Below are 22,435 nucleotides of genomic sequence, written 5' to 3' on the forward strand. Positions count from 1 at the left end.
CCAGCTGTGTGATAGCTACTAAGTACATATTTATGTGCAGCACTGAGGATAGCACCTACCTGGTTCTCCAAATCTTCCTGCCCAAGGCACCACACACATCAAGCCAAACACCTAAGAGGAAGGGTGAACAGGATATGGTAGGAAAGTGAATGGTACTGTTGGAACATTTTTTTTTTTTTAAATGTGGTGCTGGGGATCAAACCCAGGGCCTCGCACATGGTAGGCAAGCACTCTACCAGTGAGCTACATCCCCAGCCTGGAACATTCTTTTTGATACTGAAAGTCCTTTGGAACTTTATTCTAAAGTGGGCTTTAAATGAAGAGTTTCATTTTCCTTTTTCAGCAGTTCTTTTGAGTTTCCATATTTTATGTTCAAGTGTGCTTTCCAACTTTTCCTTCATCTTAGCCTAAATGCATCTCTGGACAGTTTCCCAAAATAGAATTTTCCATTCCAGACTAAGGAGCTACAGATGAGATCGGGAATTTAGGGTAAATGCCTTGCAACTTCCATTTGAAGTTGTACACTGTCAGAACTCCAAAGAGACAAAAGGGGCTTGTGTGGCAGCTCAGATTTTTCAGGTCCATCATGGACTGTGGTTCTCTTTGTGAGCACAGGACCCAGCAGACCAGCAGGCTGCTGCCCAGAGGGAATCAATGCAGTTGTTCTAGAGTAGCAACAGCTTTTAAGACAGCCTTTTGGCTTAAACTGGCCCCTACATTATAACTCTTCTCCATTCCTATGTTGTCTATACAAAAATTCAGAGAATCACAGAATTTCATAACCTGAATACCTATCTATCATTTTGTGGATGAGAAAGTGAGGTCCAGAGGAGTTAGGTTCTTCCAACCAGTAGTGGCAGAAACAGACCTACAATTCCAAACCCTGGCCCACCCTCCACCCCAACAGAATTGAGGACCACAACCTCCAAGGACCCTAAAGACACCCATGCCCATCAGACCTCTGCTTCCTTCTCACTTGTTTCTAGTACCTCTCTGCTCATTTGTGACTGAAGCCAGATAATTTCAAGATGTTTCCTCCCATGTTTCATCTAAAACAATTTTTTTTCTTCATGCTCTTTAGAATAAAGTTGCATGGATGAATTTTACATTGGTCTATGTTATATGCCCATGTATAAAATTGTTGAGCCCAGACCAACAAAGGTTGTACTGAGCACTGTAGTAGGGATTTACAGATTTATTACCACTTGCCTCTTCCCCCACAAACAGTAGTACATTTGTGGGAATTACATTACACATAATGTTCAGGCACACTTGAATTTTAAGCCAAAAGAGTTCAAGGTAATGGTCCAGGATATTCTAACAGGAAAGTATGTTGTGCTAAGATTATTGCCATATAATAAAGTTCACGGTGCCCTTAAGCAGTATGAGCATGGAGGATCCTTTATAAAAATACTTAGTGTAGAGCCAACATTCCACCCCTCTCCTCTTTCTTGTTCCCTCCCTCCCTCTCAAAGTCACAATCTCCATACTTCTCATTTTCCACTGTAACCATTATGAAAGAAGAATTATTATCCTTTCATAAGTTTTTAAAAATGTAAGAGCAGTGTCTCAGTCATCATTAAAATGCATTCACTGTCATTTTTTATAAAGCTAATTTTTATAAAACCTGAAAGTGACAAATGGATGGATTAATTCAAATGAGATTGACATCACTGTATTCAATATCCTGATAAAAATCACATAGGAATGGGAGTTGTAATCTTATCCTACTGTGTATCCTTGGATATGTATTTACCTTGTTCTCTGGCTAAAGAGGAAAAATTAATACTGTCAATACTGCGATTGAAGCCAGTGATAAGCTGATGTCTTGTCTATCACATGACTGGCCAGAGTTATCTTCTATTTCTCTGCATTAAATCAACACAGATGCTTTGGCTTTGTAAATGTCACTCAACATCATTTGGGCTATGCAGCCTCTCAATGTAATACAGCCTTCACTGATGGTGTGATGGGGATTTGAGGTTAGTTCTTCAGAAGAATTCTCCCTTACAGTAATATGATAATAATAGCGTAAGAAAAAATATTACATGCAATAAAACAAATCAGAAGACTGAGCCAGAGAAAAGCTGTAGAACTCTTGTAAGAAGAAAGGGGAAAGATCATAATAGAGAAGAATAAGAGACATAATTATGAACAGATGGAGTCATTTGTCAGTGATCACGTTGGGGGCAAATAGCAAGTTGTGGAACAGAGGACACCTTTTTTGTCCTCTGCTAAGACAATACTTTCCCGGTGAATAAGCGGATGTTTAGTTCAAAGGTCTCAAACTCCTACCCAGCTCTTGTCTGTAAGGGTCGTGCGTTTTATTATTTTTTTGCTTTGTCTACATGACTTGATGTACTTAGTATTTTCAGCAAATATTCCCTATCCCCAAAATGACATGTGATCTGCCTGCTATGTGTCCATGTGTTGGGATACTAATGAGCATTCAGAAGTCAGGGAGACAGCAGCTGCCCAGTAGCCTTCAAGTTTCAACAGCCCTACCCAGCAGGATAGCAGTTAATTTACATCTACAAGGCAGCACTCACCTCAAAAGCTTCATGAAAATGAAGCTTATGCACAAGAAATGTGTTGAAATTGTAGAAACTATGCATAATTAAAATTAAACATTGCATATCCTCCAAATTATGGGTTTAGATATTAGATGATGAAATGGCTTAGCTTTAAATTTCTCATTTCATATTTTCTCAACTCCTACATTTTTGAGAACCCATAGTTTCAAAGGTTTTGTGAATTAAAACCAGTACCACAAACCACACGAAAAGAACAGTTTCAGCTAACCTATTTAAAGAGAAGTTAACTTCCTCTTGAGAAAGATATCTTAAGTAAGGTGGCTCAGATCTGTCAGATCACAGTCTTCCTTTGAGAATTTCTCATTAAAGAGTTTGAGATTCGTTCATCAACATCAGTGCTCTATAGGCAACACTGAAAACTTTGCCATGGCCAGGTAGAATTGTGCACTAACCAACTACTGAAAGGAGATCTTTTTCCTTATTCCATGAATGCACTACTTACTTAGGAGAGCTGGTAACTAAAATGTAGTCAGCCATAGACCTAAACTCCTAAACTCCATAGATAATACATAGCAATTATCTATGGAGACTGTAAATTAGAAATTCATAAATCCTAAAACTCAGACTTACTGAGTCAAAATCTCTAGTGATATGGTTAAGGATTCTGTATATTTTAAGATGTTTTCCAAGTGATTGTTATTTTGCTGGCCAACTCAGGATCATTTGCTGTTTGAGTATTGTTGCTAAAAAAATAAATAAAACCCAATTCCCAGCCATAACATTTGTAGGATGTACTTTTTTCCCAATCAGCTCACAGATTTTTTTTTTTTTCAGTAACAGAGTCTCACTATGTTGCCCAGTCTGGCCTTGAACTTATGGTACTCCTGCTGCAACCTTCCAAATAGCTGAAATTACAGCTCATCCCACTGTACAAAGTCAATTTTTTAAATCCATTTAATAGACATTTTTGGAATATCTGTGCTATATAAAATAATTCCACTTTCCTTGAATTACTGACTTCCAGCCCACAAGACACACACACACACACACACACACACACACACAAATTCATCTGTCCACTGTCCACGTGGATATGTAAAAGAGTGGGCCCTTTGCAGGCATGTTGAATTCTAACTCCACAGCTATGAGGTGGCCATTTTTAAACTTCACAGACTGAAGAACAGTAGAGTCCTGTCTGCCAGGAGAGAAAAAATAAAGTGTTAACTAGAAAGAAGGGAGGAAAAAAAAATGCTGCCTAGATTTTTGAGGGCCTTCCCTTCCTGAGCTGCATTCATTTGCTGATGCTCAGCTGAGCTGCTGCTCTGTGTGGCCTGAGACCCCCTGTGGTCTCTTCAGGAAACTATGGCTTCCACCCTGTCCCCACCCCCCATAGAGTAGTTTAGGCTGTTTCTTACACCCATAGAGTGCTAACTTACACAAATCCCATTCAGTGTTTCCATCAAAGCTCCTTTTACATCAACAGTAGCTCCCTAATGTGCCCATCACTTGTGGCTGCCACTGGGCAGACCCTGCCCTCCCGCAGAGGCTTCCAGGGCCACCCTCCATTCAGATGTTCTGCCCACTAAATGTGCTTGTTTGGAGGCAGGTACCCTTTGATTCCCAGTTGGAATACTCTCCTTTAAATCACTTGAATTACAACTAAGCACTTTCCCAGTTCTGTGCCCACCAAATTTTCCTGAACAAGAAAGTTCCCTTGCTGGCCCTGTGCCCTGGACTCAGGTCCAAAAGCGGCGCCTGCAAAGCAGACCCTGGCTGCTTCCAGAAACGTGCTTCAGCTCTTAACTCCCGGCTTTTCAAGTGTCCTCATGTTTTATGATAGAGGCTTTTCTTGGACCCCGCTTTCCTTCACATCTCATCCCCCTGCCTTTTTTCTTAAACCATCAACAGAATTGATATCCCAGTCTCATTTATTATTTATCATTTAGAACTTCTAAAATCCACATGACTTCTATGAAGAAGTAGATTTTTTATTCTATTTTTTTTCTTGCCATAGATCTTGAATTAAAACTAAATAGTTCTCTCAAACCTCTTATTTGCCAAGAATCCCCTTTGTTGCATTAGTAAATAACCAGAATCCCTCCCCCCTCCCTTTTGAATTATAAGCAGTATCATCATGGAAGGACACTGGGAGGAATTTCTGGAGGCTGTAGGAATCTTGAGCTTGATCTAGCATTCATCTCTTTATTACATGACTTCAATTTAGGGTATAAAGAAGGTGAGGAGGTACATCTGGGATTCCAACAGCTGAGAAGGACTCCAGCGGCTGGGAATATTCTCATGTGGATTGATTTTGTATGTTCGCATTTCCTACAAACCCAGGAGAAAAGTCAGCTTTCATAATTTCTGTTAGGAGTTTAGTGCTTTCCTTAGGACAGATATTGAAGTCAATGGCTTTGACTTATTGTTTGGGATTTGTATGTGTAACTCTAATAGACCATCTCTGGTGATGATTCTGTATGGTAACTAGTTAAAGTCTGTATTGTGATAGTCTTATTTTGGGGGAAATTCCAAGGATTTTAGTGTGTCTTAATTTCTTTAGTACCTGGCACTCCAAAGAATCTTTCACCTTGTGTAAAGTGAGTGTGAGCGAAGTCAGGACATGCTCATCCCAGGTGGGAGTAGCCAAGCCCAGGACTTTACTAGATAAGTAACAGGTGTGAAGTGTTGTCAAAAGGCTCTTCTCTTTGACAGCTGAATTGAGCCATAAAATTTTTGAATAATTTATGCAACTCTGCTGGAGTCCAGATATAGATTGTTAATCTAAGGCTCAGAATGCACTAGTGTGGATTTCACAACAAAACGCTTTAAGTTAATTTTTTCTTTTATTGTGTCCTTTATCTTTGGCATAGGTTAAAATATTAAGATTGCCCTATAAGTCAAAATTAATTTAGAAAACTATTATCCAGGATTTAACATCTTCTGTTTACTTTTAAATAGAATCAGAGTTTATCATGATCATATGTTTCCATTTATATTTTAAAATATTACAAGATGGCCAAGACTGGGGTTAAGAAACCTTTAAAACATCTTTAATTTCAGTTTAACTGCTAAGTTTGCATATACTTCTTATAAGCTGGGTGGATTTTTCCTCAAAAAAAAAAAAAAAAAGGAAAGAAAAGCAACATGTGGTTTATTACATTCGTTACTCTTCTTAGCCTGTTTTGCATTAGAAGGTTATGGAAACCTAAAACTGAAAGCTTCATAAAGGAAAACCTTACAGGGAAGGAAAGAAATAGAGAAAAGAGACATCTGAGACTGTTCTTTTTCCTCCATCTGCCCTGAAAATACATTCCAGTGTAAAGCATTGGTCCTTCGAAGTTGGAAGTAGAAAGGAGCAGAGAAGTGAATGATTTTTTTTTAAGTCATATCTAACAAGTACTCTAGTTAAGTATACCCTATATTTTACCTTTAAGAACTCTCTAAAATGTAAAACCATCTTTTAAAAAAAAGGAATGAAAGAAAGAGAAAACTAAGTGTAGATATTCATTCCCAGGCCTTCTGTATATGAATTGTCAGTTCCTCCCCTACTCCAAACAAAAACTGCCTCCAGGAATTTACCCAAAGAGGGTCAGAGCTTCCACACCTGTTGGCAAGCTTCTAGGGCTAGCATGGCAAGGGCCCCAATCCACTTTCTCCTAATTGCTGCCAGCAATGTTGATGCTAATAGCAAATATTTTCCTCATGAAGCACAATCCAGATAATGCACTAGTGATGATCTTGAATTTTTCCCCTTCTGATTTCATTATATATTAAATTTGTTATTATATAGCACCAACATCATAATGCCTTGGTGTTCCTATTAAAGGCTTTCAAGAATTCCAAATGTTTGTATATGTGATCCTATTCTCCCTAAGAAATCAATTAAGCATGATAAACAGAATGAAGTTTTCTGCAGTAGATTTTAATTTGCCTAATCATGTGTGTGTGCTTTTTTATATATGTATACCCTACCTCATGATGGGTGCTCTTAGGAATCATGTCAATCATGTCAAGGAAAGTCATTTTAAAGTTTTTTGGAAAAGCAAGAAGATGCTTCTAGGTTCTGCTTATTTAGGAATTTGGCCTCCTATTTTTCCAGTGGTGGCTCCATTCAAAGAGGTTGTTTAATCATATCATTCAATTCTTTCAAAAGACATTTGATTTCAGATTCTGAAGATGTGATATGTTATAAAACTGTTTCCTTAATATTTTCAGTTTTCACTAACTTTATTCTACCGCCCAAACATACTTTTCCAAAAAGTAGAGGACTGGTGGTGTAGCTCAGTGGTCGTGCACTTTCCCAGCATGCACCAGGCCCTGGATTCCATCCTAGTACCACAAACAACAACAAAACAGCAGCATTTCAGAAACTCCTAGGGTCTTGTTGGACCCCCACTGAAAAAGAAATGAAACATCAGAGATGGTTGATGATGAAAACACAATCTGGTCTATTATGTAAGCAACAAGGTAATCAACAACTTTAAACTGAAACTAGAGTAGTTTGTGTTGCATAAAAATGTTGGGTCCCAGGGGCTGGGGTTGTGGCTCAGTGGTAGAGTGCTTGCCTAGCATGTGTGAGGCACTGGGTTAGATCCTCAGCACCGTGTAAAAATAAATAAATAAAATAAAGGTATTGTGTACATATACAACTAAAATTTTTTTAAAAGTTGGGTCCCAGGAAGAAGGAACAATTCCCATTATTTGAGCTCATCTATAATAAATTTTTGTTGGGGAACATATTAGTAGAATTGTCCAGAAGGGCTATTAGACAGATTATTGATTCTGCCATCTTTTTGTTTTGTTTTCATTTGTTTCAACTGATTTGAAGGACTTTAGTTAAAAAAAAAAAAAAAAAAAGTTGTTATGGTCCTGTAAATTGAGCTGTAATCAATTTTTGCCTGACAAGTTTATTAATGACTATGTTACTTCAGCGCTGTTTGCCTTCAGGATGTCATGTGAGGTGAATTCAATAGAATGGGTTACACACAAACTATAAATTGAACCATTCCCCTGGCCTGTCCCTTGTTCAGCATAAGCTATCTTTGAATTGAAGAGGTGCAGGTGGACTATGAATGCATCTGAGAGTGATATCCTTATTCTAATAAGAGCTTAGCACATACTGATACTGGTCATGACTAATGGGCAACAGAGCCGCTGTTTATATAAAGATCTCAAATACAGGCCAGTTTTGTTGTCTTTGGACAATAAAATGATTTCGTATCTGTTGAGATTAAAATAGTACAATGAACTGCTTCAAAAAGCTCAGAGTGTCATTTGAGGATCTCCAGGGTTGGTGGGGGTGGAGGCGGGGTGGGTGGTACAGGTCTCCTCTATATTTTTGCCTTTGAGCTGCAGACATTTTTAGTTCTTCAGGCCAGCAAAGTCAATATATTATCAAGGAGCTGCTCTCAGTGAGATGGACAATTACTGCTTCACTTCTGGCTAGAATAACATGGTATTAAAATTTTTAGAATTACTCTTCCCACGTTCTGGTGATGCTGTTAAAGGAAAAGTGAAGGAAAGCAAAGCATTTTATTTAGCTGTTTACAAAAAATTCTGCTTTAAAATAAATAATATGTGCTTGGTATCAGGTATGGTGGCCCACACCTACAATCCCAGCTATTTGGGAGTCTGAGGCAGGAGGATCACAAAGTTTAAGGCCAGCCTGGAAAACATAGTGAGAGACTGTCTAGAAATTAAAATTTTAAAAAGGACAAGGAATGTAGGTCAGTGGTAGAGTGCTTGCCTATGGAGTGTGAGGCCCGGGTGGTGATGATGATGATGATGATGATGATGATATAGCTCAAGAGTATAGGCTTTGATGTTAGATCTGGACTTGAGTCCAGACTTCTCAACTATTTAGCTGAACACTTTGAACAATATACCTTGTTTTTCCCATTTGTAAAATTGGAAAAATAAGATTCACCTTCTGTAGTTATAAGGATTCTTTAGTAGATATGTGCAGGATTTAGCACAATGCCTAGTATACAGTAACTCCAGAAGCCACGGGCACTATCAGAATGAGAGGTTCATTCTGCACCATGGTGTTCCTACTCAATATATCACCAAAGATAAAGTAGTGACATCACATCATGTCAAACTCACAATTCTAAAATGTACTTGACTCTAGATCCTATCCTGATTCCATGACTGTCCAGAAGCCACTAAAATTTTACTGAAAGGAAGGTACTCAGACTCCCTTCCCCTAGTGGGTGTTAATGATGCTCCTGATCCATTCAGATCCCACTTGCATTCCCAAGAATCAGTTTCTTTTGTTTGGACATCTTTAAAGAAAGCACACCCAACTTTTCCTTTCAAAATTCTTTTTTTGTAGGGCACACTGGAAGAGTGCTTGCCTAGCATAACCAGAGTCCTGGATTCAATTCCAGTCCCTATCCCCATTCTTATACTCCTTCCCTTTCTACACAGGCCACTTCAACCCATGTCCTCAGAATTGCATTTGGTTTCTGACCAGCCTAACTTCCAGTTCCACTATTTAAAAGGCTCTAAGGCTGATGTTATCCTCTATTGCTTTACATTTTATTTTTGTGTCTTGAAAATTATCTTTCTGTGTGATCAACAACCGGCTGCTAATGGCCTGGCTGTGTCTTACAGGTCTAGATTGAAAACAGACAGTTTTGCATAGGGGATCAAATTAACATGCTCCTTGAGGGTGTGGGACTCATGCAGCCAACTGGAGAAGAGTCACCCCTGTGGTCCTGGCTTCTGAACCTCACCTAAATTAACCCTATTAACCAGTCTCCTCTAGAAGGTCTTTATTGTGCTCAACACCATGAAATAACAGAGAGGGACAGATACTGTTATCAATATAGCTTCTAGTCTAGATAGAAACAAGATGAATGGACCCAAAATTATGAACTGACTATTCAAGGGGGCTGGTAGCATATTTTCTGTGGTCTGTGTTAATCTAGCCACTCAACATAATGGTTTTCACTGAAAATAATTGTATAGTGAACTAATTGGGATGGGATTGGCCAAGGGAGAATGGGAGCACTTGGGACTGCTCTTTGAAGAACATTGAAATACAAGAAATTCTGTTTCTCAAAAATATATCTCAGCTAGGCATGGTGGCACATGCCTTTAATCCCAGCAGCTTAGGAAATTGAGGCAGGAGGATTATAAATTCAAGGCCAGTCTCAGCAACTTGAACTTGAACAAATAAAAAAGGTTTGGAATATGGCTCAGTAGTTAAGCGCCCCTGGGGGTTCAATCCCCAATACCAAAAAATATTAAAAAATGAATGATATACACATATATATATATATTCTGTTAATACTAACTCAAGCCATGGCTTTATTCCATCCTTACTGGTGAAGATGCTGAGTGGGAAAGTTGAGCCTCTGGGTTATTCTGCAGGAATCCACATATAAGGGAAAGAATCTGATCATTCCAGTAAAGAGAATTTCTGAGAGAAAAAATAAGCAATCAGGGCTGGAGTTGTGGCTCAGTGGTACAGTACCTGCCTAGCATGTGTGAGGCACTGGGTTCAATTCTCAGCACCACATATAAATAAATAAGTAAATAAATATCCATTAACAAGTAATAAAAATATTTTTCAAAAAAGCAATCATTTTGGTGGAGGGGTTGGCCTGAATGACACAGTAACACTGGGACGGATGGAGAGGCCTGGAGCAGTAGGAATACAGCCAAGGAGCCCTTGGTCTAATGGGGCCTTGGGAGCATTTCCATGCCTATCATTAATTACATATTGAAGAATTAGTTAGGCTAATAAGAGTGAGTGACTGAATGTCCTCAAGTAAAGGAAATGACAAGACTATAGACAAAGGGTCATGAGACAGCATGATATAGATGCAAGCTACCAGTTGTAGAGCCGAAAGTGAGTTATAACAGGTGATGGAGATGGAACGTAGGGGCTTCTTTGCAAAGAACCTTAATTTTGTCATATGGAGGTGCTGCAAACACTTGAAAGAAGGGGTTGTAAAGTAAGAGAATTGCCACAGTCTGGCTGGGCACACAATCACGAGCCACCATACAGCTTGTAGATTCAAACAGCAACTCTTTATTCCCGAACTCACACCAGCCGTCTACAATCACGTTCTGGGGAAATCCACGTTCTCTGCCCAAATCCACGTTCTCTGCCCGAATCCACGTTCTCTGCCCAAATCCACCTCCACTGGGCTTCTATCTCCAAAATATACTGTCTGAATCCCGTGAGAACTCAAGGGGAACTCAGGCAGCAGGATACGCCCTATTCCCAGCAGGAATAATCTTAAACCTTAAACCTGGAACCTAAACTGGGAACGCCCTAAACACGATTATCTTAAAACCGGGAACACCCTAATCTGCCTTGGTCCTTGAGCAAGGTCACCTACATTCAATGTCGCTGCAACATGTCAGCAACATGGGGTACGCTGGCAAGGAAATTGTCATACCTACTTGGCTAATGGCTCCCAGCATCGAATGATGTGGTCAGACTCATGGTATCAAGTTCAGGAGAACAAATATAGAAATGGAAGGACTTGAATAAATGAGTTCGACTAGTATAATGTCCCAGAATAGAGCACAGCTAGCAGCATTCACCGGGTGGGGAGGAGGGGTCAATAGAGGCTTTGTTTCTTTCTTTTTTTTTTTCCCCTCTAAGATCAGGTCTCCCCATGTTGCCATGTGGCTTCAAACTCAAGTGATCCTCCTGCCTCAGCTTCCTGAGAAGCTGGAATTAAAGACAATTTTAAAAATGCAGGGACTTGGTTAAGTGACTGAATGAGTATAGGCAAGAAAAAGAGTATCCAGAGCAAAGGAGGCCTCTGTGATGAGCAGATTTCAGATGAGTAAGATATTACACCAGAACTGGTAGTACCATAAGCAGACGACCATAGAGTCAAAGGACAATATTGGTTTGGAGGTGGGTGAAGTGTTTGATTTAGAAATCTGAACTTTTTTTCCCCCCAGTACAGGGTATTGAATCCACGGGTGCTCTATCACTGAGCTACACCCAAGCCCTTACTTTAAAACAATCCAAATTAAAGAAAATTACAAAATCAATGAATGATGAATAAGACATAAGTAAGAATACTTAGTATGTATTCCCAAGTCAGCATCCATGGAAGATCAAATATGAGCAAAACAGTCATTCACCACTCAACAAATATTTAGTAAGAATCTACTCTGTACCAGGCAAAGCATCCAGGGTATAAGTACTTAGGAATATCACTAAACACAACAGACACTATGCCTATGCCCTTAATCCCTCTATAATTTAATGCAAATTCAGTGTTGAAGAGATTACAGCTCCAAACCTAAGGGAGAAAGGAAATAGTCAAAGTAACTTAGATCCAGAGACAGTTACTTATCTACAACTATGTGTGATTCAAGACCAGCCGAACAATTTGAATTCCATATCCTGGCCCCTGCTCAATCTAATTAAAGCTTGTAAGCCAGTCTCCACTACAAAATCACCTCCTTTAAATCCCTACAGTTGCGGAAAGGGTTTTGGGATCTCAGATAAGATAATGAAATGTTATGGAAAGTTTTGCTGACCTTTTTTATTTTGGCAAGAGTTTTCGGGCTGCTTGAAATAATTCTTTGCTGACACCTCTCTTAAAGCACCTTGGTTAGTTATAGCACACAGTTAACAGTGTTAAAAGCTGGCATGCCTAGATTTTCCCTTGTGGGAACTACTCATCTTAGCCAGTGGAGAATTTAAATGGTGGTGAGCAAAATAGATTTGAACAGGTAGTTCATGAAGTAAAGCAGCAAACATTCTATAATTTTGAGTTTCAAGATGGAGCAATGTCTATTATTTAGGTGTTTTGTATTAAACACCAGCTGCTAGATTGCCAACCCCACTTTCAACATTGTTTTGACCTTTGCTTTAGGCGTTAGGTAGTTCTTCTGCAGAGATTATATTTCAACTTGAAAGTCATGTGCTCATTTCTTTCAACTCTGAACTCTAACTCTGGAGTATGTAAAGATTATATTTTAAAAGTGAGAATCAATGGGAAGATAAAGTTTGAGTTCAGGAATGTAAATCCTTTGGGTTACCTTAAGTTTGTCTCCATGGGCACTGAAAAATACTTGCAGTTCCAAGTTAAAGCTCACCTCAGGACTGAGCTTTTGGTGGTCTCTCAAGGAGAGACCGTGGGAATGTGGATTCATTTAGAAATGTCAGGGCCCATCTGTCCCTCTCACCTCCCCATTCCCACAATATACACGGGGCAGCCCGAGGTCAGTCCCCCCCCCCCCCCAGTAGTTACTCTCTCAGAAACACTGTCTTGTCTTCTCTGCCCTTGACTCCTGGGGCAGTTTCCAGACTCTTCCTATCTGCTCTCCTGGCATTGTTCTCTTTACCCTCCCTCTAATTAGGGAATATCTGTGATCATGCAACTTTTCTCTGCTTTAGCTTCTGTGGCTCCCCACTACCCCTGGGAGAACTTGGTATCCTTATGATCGCTTCCACAGCATGGGCCTGCCTATCTTTGGGCACAGTCTCCGGCCTCTCCCTCCTTTGCTTCAGCTCTTTTTTTTTTTAATTTAATTTTATTTTATTTATTTATTTATTTATTTTAAAGAGAGAGAGAGAGAGAGAGAATTTTTTTTAATATTTATTTTTTAGTTTTCAGCGGACACAACATCTTTGTTTGTATGTGGTGCTGAGGATCGAACCCGGGCCGCACGCATGCCAGGCGAGCGTGCTACCACTTGAGCCACATCCCCAGCCCCTGCTTCAGCTCTTTTGCCCTCAGACTTTGATTGGTTCAACCTGGCCTAGGCCCTATTCCCTAATTCAGCCCCACTCTCTTAATTACCCCCCATCAACTACTTGTAATCTTTGAAGATGCAGTTCAAATGTCACCCCACCCTCACTCTTCCTTGATCCTCACTGTCTTATTTTATAAATGATTTTTAAATGATAGTTTTCAGCCAGGTGTGGTGGCACATGCCTCTAATCCTAGCCACGTAGGAGGCCAAGGCAGGAGAATCTCAAGTTTGAGACCAGCCTCAGCAAATAAAAAAAGCTAGGAATATGGCTCAGTGATAGAGCACCCCTGGGTTCAATTGCCAATACCACACACATACACACAGGATAATAAAATAAAATGATCGTTTCCCATAACCTGCCCTCCCCTGGAAACCGTATTAATACTTTGATATATTACACACACACACACACACACACACATACACACATTCTCTGAATAATTGGACTTTGCATATACTATCTTATAAATTATTAGTTATAACAATGCAATCATAATGTATTTGGGGGGTAGCCACTCACTGTATTTTGGATATCTTTCCATAGTATAGCTCTAACACTGATTTTTTGGAAGATCTACTCTGAATCTCTTAACATTTTGGCAGTTTTTCAGTAGTGAAGTTTAAGAATGTATCATACCCCAATCTATAGGAGTTGAGAAGGTTGTGGAAACTAAGATCAGAACTTCTCTAAAAGCAGTATTCCCTGGGATGTGGGAAATCACATAGTTGATAGTTGGGAGTGAGGGGTGGGTTTTTACTGTAGTTCCAACCCTGAACAAGAGTCAGGGCTAGTCCAGATCCTGTATCCTCCCACCTAACTTGGGTAGTAAACACCTATCTAGTATCCGGGTTGTCTCGCTTTTAAACACTCAGAAAGTTCTAGCAGAGCTTCTGGGAACGTGCATCTTGAAATGGAGGGGCCTGGCTGCTTTGGAAGAATGGCCTAGGCTAGGATGGAGGAGCTCTGGAAGGAAACTAATCCAGGACTTCAACCAGAGCAGGGTCCCTTTCTGTCCTATTTGAGTTGAAAATGGATTGTGTTCCCTCCTCAAAAGTTCTGAACACTGTCTAACTGAAACTCCAGTATTTTAAGAGGTGGAAAAGCAACAACAACAAAAAACTGACACCTTAGAGAAGTGATTTACCCCAATGTCAGACCTAGTAATTGACAGAGAATAGGCATTTAGTCTCCTAACTCCAAACCCCAAGCATCAGGGTACTTTGAAGGGAGTATTTACCTCATTCACAAAGGAGGTGGGGGAGGGGAGAGGACTGGAGGAGTAACTCTAAAGGGATTGGGTGTAGAAAATGTTAAAGAACCAGTGCTCTCTAATCACATTGCTTTAAATATAATCAAAGGGGAAAGAAAGTAATTGGAGACCTAGGAAAACTGCAACCTATTATAAAGCTCCATAATGCCTGTTGGCTCTAGGAAGAGCTTGATATCCGCCTTGGGGCCTTTCCCTGGAGAGGCTAAGGACTCAACTAATGGTAACTAAAATTTACAAATGTTCAGTGACCCACCAGGGTATACTGTCCGATCTGAGCTACAATAGAAATGTTTAAAATTGACCAGAAAGTAAGACATGTTGCACAAACTTGTAGTGATAACTAATTTGGGGGACAAACATGAAGAATTATTAAAATGATCCCTCCAGATCTCAGTTCCCGAAGGATTCCCAAGAATTGTTTTTAATTCTACAATTGCATCATTTTATGTTTCTTTTAGTTACCTATCTGTATCTTGTCAACACAAACTAACTGCTATCCTAAATAATGTCCCCAATGCAGATCAAAACTGAAGCCATACTTAATGTTATTGTCAACTGCCTCTCAAATTGAATTCAGTGAGATGTCATAATGAATATTGGAGCCCTTGATCTCTCTTTTCTGTTAAGAAACCTAAAGGCTTCTAATGTCATCATCCTAGATTAATGACATTTGGTTATAAATCCTTTCAAATATCTGAGACCAAGACCAAGAGTTTTAGCCTTAAAACTAAGAAGGAGGTCTGTTTTACAAAGGAAGAAACGAAGACAGAAAAGACCTTAAGGTCACTATGTGAAAGTCACTGGAGGGCTGGGGTTGGATCTCAGTGGTAGAGCGGTTGCCATGCATGTGAGAGACACTGGGTTATTCTTTTCTACCAGACCTAAAATATAGCTGACAGGCATTTGACAAACAGAATACTACCTATTTATTTCTCTGCTCCCTGGCATGTTTTTGGTTTTCTATTATAATCTTCCCTATTAAGACAATGTAGTTTAGCATGGCTTTACATTAGAAACGGAGATATTTGTAAAGATATGGTATACCTGAGAGTACCTAGAAAGAATGATGTGTGAGAATCATTCATTCATTTAACTCATGTTTGTTGCATCTCTTGCTGTGTGTCGGAATGATTAGAATATAGTAGCAAATCCCAAAAGATCCCCAACTCTCAAGGAAGAAAACAACAAACCAATGAACAGATAGACATGTGACTCCAGGCAATGACAAATGCTAAGAAGATGTACATTGCAAATGAAGGGAGGGGTGGTATTTTGGGTTAGAGGACTGGACAAGGACTTTCTGTGGAGGTGACAGTATAGCAGATCAGAATAGAGGAAACTAAACCCTGAGAATTTCTGGGGTTTCTTTCTTACCCGACTCAAGTGTGCTCTTTAAGCAATGAATATTCACCTTGCTGAAACAAAAGGATGCTGGTTGGAGGGCCTTGCTCCATATTCTGCATAATTTACTCTTGACAATAGCAGTGCCTTTCAGACCAGACCAAATTCTGTTTCATTCAAATTGAGAGTTAGTAGGAAGCTTTTAACTGTCTCCAAACTGCTTTATCAGTAAAAACGCAATAGACAATAAAGTTGACAGTACCTGTTGAAAATAACTGTCTCGGAGGAAACGTACCCTCTAATTTTGTGGCCTCAACTAATGGGAACCTCTCCTTCTGAACTATTTCAAAAAGGGTCAGCCTGGCTGGATGCATTCACCTACAGATAGATACTCCCTGTATCTGAATGAAATGATAATTTAGGGCCTGGTTTAATCAATAAATCATTGCACATTTATTCTACAGATACTGTGAGTTAAAGTCATTCCTGTGGAAGCCCAAACAGAATAAAGTAGGGAAAAGGAAATCTGACCCAGGTATTCATGATTAATTTCACAGATCCACAGGGGAAAGTGGTAACCTTTGAAGTCTTCCCACAAATCCCCGTGCCCTTAAGCCAGAGGAGTTCTATGTTAGAATGTTTGGAGAATCTTCTTGAAAACTGAATCCATTTAGCTGATTTATTTGAATTACAAATTGTGTTGTCTGAGTCAGTGTGTCCAAACTAATCTAACAGCAAAACCCCAAATTTTGGACCCTGCCACTTTAAAAAAGTAACACACACACACACACACACAAATCCACTTCTGCTCAGCTGCTTTGTTTTGCAGCAGAGATAACAGAATTAGATAACAGAATTGTTTACTTGGCTGATTTATTTATGGCAACTGTGTATTTTTAAAAATTTTTTTAGTTGTTGATAGACCTTTATTTATTTATACATGGTGCTGAGAATTTAACCCAGTGCCTCACACATGCCAGACAAGTGTGCTACTGCTGAGCCCCAGCCCCAGCCCCAACCTGTATATTTTAAAATCACGTTAGAATAGGCTATTGTTCATTGTATACTATAGAAATATATATGTTGCAAATTACTCCCAAGGAATTCTGATGATACAGGATTTAAACAAAACAAAAAAAAAAAAAAGAAAGAAAGAAAGAAAGAAAAGAAAAAAGAAAAAGTTTGTGCACGCCTGTAATCCCACCTATCTTGGAGACTTAGGCAGGAGGATGGAAAGTTTGAGGCTAGCCTAAGCAATTTATTGAGACCCTATTTCAAGAAACCAAACCAAAAACAAACAGAAGACCACAAAGGAACGGTGACTATTTTGAAGTTGCTTTTTATTTACTAGCCTACTAGAAACTGGTGCAGCTCTTAAATAATGTGCTTTACCTCCTCCTTCTCTTGGCATGTTATCACCTGGAGATAAGGTGGCAATTGTTAAAACTAAAATTTGTAGTTTGGAAGAGACTCAGACCTCTGCTGCTGTTATTAATCTATAATTTCTTTCTGGGCTTGCTTGGCAGTCCTGATTTTGCTTTTTTTAAAATCCTTTCTGTAGACAACTGAAGTTCCATTTAGTGTACCTATAAATAGCTTAGAAGCAAGATTAGCCTTAAGTATGGGGCATTTTCTTATGTTTTAAGGATATTCACCCAACTTGTTTGTAACTCTTGCTAGCACTTAAGTACATTGCTTGACCTAACGCCTTCTCTTTTGCTGTTATTTACTGATAAAAATAAATCTCCTGCTCTAAGCAACAGGAATCACTCCTAAATGCAAGGAAGTCTTAAGGAGAGAATTCATATGTTAATGAGCCCTTCCTAGTGAGAACTTGGTTAAATGTGCCATTTGCTGACATTGTTATGGGTAGCGCGGAGCTGACATTGTTATGGGCAGAGTGGTAGCCTTGCATATTCTCTCGCCATAGTGGCCTTGTGTACACCTGCGGGAGGGGGAAGTTTACATAAGCTTCCTGGGGTATCTGAATCGCAAAGGCTCCCATCACTAAGGCTCTGGGGAATGGAGCAGGCGGATGGAGGTAGGTGCTCAAGCCGTGAAGCTGGCCAAGTGGATGGGTAACTTTTCGAGGAATAGCGCGCGGGACCTCGTGGACACCTGCCAGGGGCATGGTCAGCAGTGACAGTTCCTGGAAAGCGGGCAGCGTGGAGATCTGGCAGGGCAGGCGCCTCCTGCGGTCGGGAGCTCAGAGCCCAGCCGGTCTAGGATCGCGAGCAAGGCGGCCAGACTGTGGCGCTCCGCTGAGGGTGGGATCTGCAGGAAGCGAAATGGTTACTTTTTTTTTTTTTTTTCACTGCGGGCTCTGGTTACTTCTGAAGCTCGCGGGCCCCAGGCGGGCTCCTGTCGCTGAGTGGAGACGGTTTTTTCTCTCGGTGGTGGAGGATCCCAGAGCTGGGGCGTGGGGGGTGCGGTGGCCTGGACGAAGCAACTCAAACACAAGGGAGCAGAGACTGCAAAGCCAGTGGGGACAGAGGGTTGTCACGGAGCTGAAGGATCTTTTGCCGGGACCCCCACGGCTGGTTAGGGAGCTGTCCTGGGTGAGAATCACTGCGGTGCATCGAAAGGTGGTCGATCAGGACAGGCCGGGAGTGGGGGTGGAAAGTGCGTCACGGCCGGGCGGGAGCGACCCCTCGTCTGCCAGGCGGGGCCAGCTCTGCACCACGACCCCAGGGGTGCGGCCGGCAACGACTTAGTGGGGACCCTACGCTGGTTACCTTGCTTCTCAGTCTCTGCTCTGCTAGGGTCTCTTCCGGAAATGGGTGGGCCAGGGTGACGTGGGGGACATCCAAACCTTTTTTCCTCCGGGAGCTAACCGCGCCGGGCAGCTAGCCGCAGAGCAGTGAGCGGTGGCGAGTGCGCGCCGCGGGGCTTGGCAGGTTCGTGGGCCGCGACGAGGGCTGCAGGCCGTGCTCGGCTCGGCTGCCCGAGACTGCAGGTGGGGAGCCGCTGTCTAGGTGTGGGGCTTGATGGCAACAGGCGGCAGGGGCTGAACGCCGGAGGGCTGGGAGGTGCGCATCGGCTCGCGCCTGCAGGGAGGGGGCTTCTCTGCGGAAGCTGGGGGGTAGTCGTGGGGCCCCGCAGCCACTCGGTGCCGTAGCAGGCTGCGGAACTAGGGCTCTTCCGCAGAGGTGGCGATGCTGCGCTGAGAGGTACTTTCTGCTGGAGGTGGGAATCGAGAGTTCGGAGCAACTATTCTATCCTCGGGAACCTTGGGGCTGTTCTGGGGGCTTCGCGTCGGCGACTTCAAGGGGTTCGCTCCCTGCCGCCGGGGCTCTACTTCGACCTCGGGCTACCCACGATCGGCAACACGGTCGAAGGCAGGGAACCCGGTCCGACTCACGGCCCTGGGCGCCCCCTCGCGGCCTGAGCCGCCGCTGCCGCGCGGCGTGCCAGGTCTTGAGGCGCAGGGGACTGGGACGCCTTCTTTTAGGTGTGTCCCTTTTCTTGTTGCTTGGGTGGGTTGACCCCAGGGAGTCCCCGACAGCCCGCACTCGCAGCTCTTAAGAATTGGCCCGCCGAATTTTCCGCGAAGAAGGGTGACATCCCTTCCCTCGTGCTCTCCTCGGGTCCGTTTTAAAGGCTTTTAAAAGGCTCCGGTTTTCACGTTAATCTGTGTCTGTATAAACCAGGCTGTGTGTGGAATTTGTTTTTACAACTAGAGTCTTGTGACTTCTCAAACACTTTATTGAAGTGTTTTCTCTGGAAACTTGTTTCAAATGAGTGCTGTGAGTTTCACAAAGAGGAGTGTTGTTCAGGAGCCAACAGGTGACGGGGTGAAACCCGAGTCTGTGTGTACATTGGAGTCAAGTCTGGCTGCCGTTGGAAATAGAAATTCAAAAAAAAAAAAAAAAAATCAATAGGAGACTGACGGGAACACAGTTTTGAGAAAATATCTGCACACCCCCCCCCCATTATGGAAAATAATGAGCTCGTTAGGACAGTGCCTGGAGTGGTAGGCCTCATGCTGCAGCAGATGCATTTTGGATCCTGTCTTTATGTACCAGTTTACAGCCAAATAACCTGACCCAAAAATCGTCGCTTGGCAAAGGACCCTGCTTTGTCATCATGTTTCCTCCTTTTGTTAAGCAGTCTGCCTTACTGTCGTGGAATGTATTGTGCATGAAATTAGAATGCTTTGAGTTCCACATTTCCTCTTGGAAAAATGGATAGTGTTTTGGCAACTGGGTGGTACATGACAGCCCACTCAGCTGTCGGAAAATGTGCAAGCTGGGTGGAGATTTACCTGGAAAATGCAGAAAATACCAAAAGGTTATTTGCTGGTATGAAGCACTTTTAATTAAGGAATGTTTCAGAAGCAATCTTTTCTGATAGATAACTTCATTGTGCTTTTATTTTTCAATATAACTGAAATAGAGTTGGGTTCTGTTGGCAATGAATTTCATCTCTAGCACACAATAAGTCATGGAGTGTACTTAGGGTGTGTGAAAACTTTAAGGAAATTACAGTGCAGTGTCCTTTTACTATGCAATTCAGATCTTAATTGCAATAGTTTCCATAGTTCTGGATTTATTTAATTTTAAGTTAAGGACATCACAAACAAGGAACTTTATATAATGGAGGTGTTATATGTTTGTACTGCCAAATTTGTCTCTAGTTAAATTTGATTCACCTACCTATTTAACCTGAAAGAACTAGTAGTTTTTGAATGGAGAACCTGTGATCTACATCTTCTATGCGGGAAGGCCTTGTTAACAAGCAGTTTTAACAAAGGAGTTCTTAAAACTGCTTGTGGCTCACAGGATGGCACTTAACAGCAGGGGACACCTAGGGAATGTTAGCCCAACTGACTTCACAAATCAGTATCTGTTCTGGTTTTTAGTGACCAAAGGATTTCTGATTTACTTGGGTATGTTCACACAAGAAAGACTTTTTTTTATAAAGACCTTATAATATCATGATAGTTTTCACATAGGCACTAGAGAGAAATGTCTCTGGGAAAAATACTGGAAGTTAGACCTTAGACTTCATATTCCATGACCAGCACTGAAAATTACTGAATAACAGTTGCATGATTTTGATTTAATTTGGTGACTTGGTCCAAGAAAGTGATGAATAAATAATAGGAACCATACCACAACTGATATACAGTTATAACCTCAATATGTATCTGATTGAACTTACTCTCCCAAATTCCCTCAAATCCTCCTTCAGCTTCCCAGTTGCCCTGTGGAATTTATAGGTACACCATATAATATACCCTACAGGGATATCACTGTAGTACCATAGTACCAATAAGTACATCATCTTTCAAGTCTTCTATTACTCAAAATTATATTGACTCAATTTCCCCCTTTTCTATTAGTTCTTTTTACTTTCCCTCCCAAAGTCAACATGTTTAAGCTTCCTTAGAGAGGCTTTGGCCTCTCCCAAGATCCTTTTCTTACCATGTTAATCTTCTTTAAGGCTAGAAATATCTTTCACTCATATACCATCAAGTCCAAAGTCTGACTATGTAATTTCTGAAAATCTGACTCAGATACCATTGCCATTTATTGCTGCTGCTTTGGAAGAATATATTTGTAGTGATTGTGTTCACTCTTCACTGCCTCTGGACCTCCAAATATTGTGCTTCTTACTAAGCTTTCTGGAGGAAAAAAGTACTCATTTATGTGTTATGTCAAGGTTAGTCAAAATAATAAACCTTAGCTATTGTGGATGCAGCATACAGACCAGTAGGAAATACAGTGATCCCCAGATAACCAAAATAGCATGCCAAAGTAATAAAGCTGCTTTTTTAGTTTGAATAACATCTCAAACCAAGTGATATCTCACTTGACCAGTGACTTTTGTGTTTATAGGAGAAATGGTTATGCCCTCATCCACAGTGTGTTCACTAAGTACTTTGAGACACACTTTCTCAAAGATTAGTTTCTTTACAGAATATTGAAAATGACAAACTAAAAAAGGGTTCAGAGGTTATTGGAAAAGGGAAAGCCTAGTTAAAAGGCCAAAGTAACAGAAATCAAACATGAAAGCAGGGAGAAAAACCTACAGAAAGTTTATCAATCATCACGGGGTTATTAGTCAGGGATTGGGCTGTTCTGAACATCAGCTCCTCATTATGAAGCATCCCTAAACTGCCCTCATGTTCCAGGTGAGGACCAGGTTCCCAGGTCACACCCAGCTGGATGGCTGGACTAAAATAAAACTCTGGTGTCTTGAATCCTGAAGCCAGCACTCTTTCCATTGTTCTCACAATGAAAGCAGGTGATCAGCAAAATGCTAAATCACAAATTATTTACACATATACCACCACCAAAGAAAGCAAGAAAATAAAAAATGGAATTTGGAAATATTCTTATCACTGTGGCTACATTTTCTTTAAGGCCCCCCACCCCAGTGGAATATATGTCAGTTGCTTTCCCCAGGAACCATCAATAGTGACATTTAAATACAAGGATGAATGAATGACTTTAGTGAAGAAATCTAGAAAGTGAATTTCATGAGGAACCTGCTATTATATCATTGTGTGGGGTGCGCGGGACCATACTCTTAATTTGAGGATCA

The 22,435-nt window shown here is 41.1% G+C and overlaps 1 protein-coding gene across 5 annotated transcripts in view; it reads left to right on the forward strand.

The window, feature by feature from the left end:
• Nucleotides 1–22,435, forward strand: part of Prickle1 (prickle planar cell polarity protein 1) — a 106,263-nt gene that overhangs the window by 65,760 nt on the left and 18,068 nt on the right. Inside the window, exon 1 of one of the 5 annotated variants that reach the window (XM_071609956.1) lies at nucleotides 17,904–17,927. The exons of 1 other annotated variant lie outside the window; for it this stretch is intronic. The gene's annotated coding sequence lies outside the window, so the exon portion shown is untranslated. Of the gene's footprint in view, nucleotides 1–17,903; nucleotides 17,928–18,109; nucleotides 18,178–18,253; nucleotides 18,445–18,689; nucleotides 18,843–22,435 lie in introns of those variants that run through there. 3 more of the 5 variants (XM_071609953.1, XM_027934204.2, XM_071609954.1) reach the window with 3 other exon arrangements.

Source organism: Marmota flaviventris, chromosome 3 (assembly GCF_047511675.1).
Source record: "Marmota flaviventris isolate mMarFla1 chromosome 3, mMarFla1.hap1, whole genome shotgun sequence".
Taxonomy (NCBI): domain Eukaryota; kingdom Metazoa; phylum Chordata; class Mammalia; order Rodentia; family Sciuridae; genus Marmota; species Marmota flaviventris.